The sequence below is a fragment of the Balaenoptera physalus genome, assembly GCF_965194825.1.
Source record: "Balaenoptera physalus genome assembly, contig: HAP1_SCAFFOLD_628, whole genome shotgun sequence".
NCBI classification, from domain to species: Eukaryota; Metazoa; Chordata; class Mammalia; order Artiodactyla; family Balaenopteridae; genus Balaenoptera; species Balaenoptera physalus.
In genome coordinates this window covers 5671-7560 of record NW_028126121.1, presented here as the reverse complement: position 1 = coordinate 7560, position 1890 = coordinate 5671, and positions in this window count along the sequence as shown.

Genomic DNA, 1890 nt, shown 5'->3' with positions numbered 1-1890 from the left:
GGGGATGTTTGGCTCCTGTGATGCGGAGACGGATGGGGGCTCTCAGATACCTGTGATGGGGAGAGAGCTGGGGGCTGTCACTCACCTGTGATGGGGAGAAAGCTGGTGGCTGTCACACACCTGTGAATGGGAGAGAGCTGGACATTGTCACTCACCTGTGATATGGAGACACCTGGGGACGGTCACACAACTGTGATAGGGAGAGAGCTGGGGGCGTTAACATACCAGTGATGTGGAGAGAGTTGGGGACTGTCAGGCACCTTTGATGCGCAGACAGCTGCGGTCTGTCACATATATGTGATGGGGAGACAGCCGAGGGCCGTTACTCACCTGTGATGGGGAGAGAGCTGAGGGCTGTCACACACCTGTGATGCGGAGAGAGATGGGGACTGCCACATACCTGTGATCCTGAGACAGCTGGGGGCTGTCACATGCCTGTGATGGGGAGAAAGCTGGGGGCTGTCAGGCAACTGTGATGCAGTGACAGCTGGGGAATGTCAAATAGCTCTGATGGGTAGAGAGCTGGGGTCTGTCACACACTTGTGATGGGGAGAGAGGTGATGAATGTCAAACACCTGTGATGGGGAGAGAGCTGGGGGCTGTCACATACCTGTGATGTGGACACAGGTGGGGGCTGTCACATACCTGTGATGGGGAGAGAGCTGGGGTCTGTAACTCACCTGTGATCAGGAGAGAGCTTGGGGCTGTCACCCACATGTGAAGGGGAGAGAGCTGGGGGCTTTCACGCACCTGTGATATGGAGATAACTGGGGACGGTCACACACCTGTGATGTGCAGACCGCTGGGGGCGTTAACATACCAGTGATGCGGAGAGAGTTGGGGGCTGTCAGGCACCTTTAATGCGGAGACAGCTGGGGGCTGTCACATACATGTGATGGGGAGAAAGCTGGGGGCCGTCACTCACCTGTGATGGGGAGAGAGCTGGGGGCTGTGACACACCTGTGATGGGGAGAGTGATGGGGACTGAAACATACCTGTTTTGCTGAGACAGCTGGGGGCTGTCAAATACCTTTGATGCAGTGACAGCTGGGAGCTGTCACATACCTGTGATGGGGAGAGAGCTGGGGGCTGTCACACACCTGTGATAGGGAGAGAGATGGGGAATATCACACACCTGTGATGGGGAGAGAGCTGGGGGCTTGTTCTCACCTGTGATAAGGAGAGAGCTTGGGGCTCTCACCCACCGGTGAAGGGAAGAGAGCTGGGGGCTTTCACGCACCTCTGATATGGAGACAACTGGGGAAGGTAACACACCTGTGATGGGGAGAGAGCTTGGCGTTGTCACATACCTGTGATGTGAAGACTGCTGGGGGCTATCATATACCTGTAATTCGGAGAGAGCTTGGAGCCGTCACTCACCTGTAATGGGGAGACAGTTTGGGGCTATCACACACCTGTGATGGGGAGAGAGATGGGGACTGTAAAACACCTGTGATGCTGTTACAGTTGGGGGCTTTCACATACCTATGATGGGGAGAGAGTTGAGGGCGGTTACTCACCTGAGATGGGAAGAGAGATGGGGGATATCAGTCACCTGTGATGGGGAGAGAGCTGGGGGCTGTCACTCACCTGTGATCAGGAGAGAGCTTGGGGCTGTCACCCACCTGTGAAGGGGAGAGAGCTGGGCGTAGTCACGCACCTGTGATATGGAGATAGATGGGGACGGTCACACACCTGTGATGGAGGGAGAGCTGGGGACTGTCACACACCTGTGATGGAGGGAGAGATGGGGACTGTCAAACACCTGTGATGGGGAGAGAGCTGGGGTCTGTCACAAACCTGTGATGTGGAGACAACTGGGGGCTCTCACATACCTGTGATGGGGAGAGAGATGAAAATTGTCAAACACCTGTGATGGGGAGAGAGCTG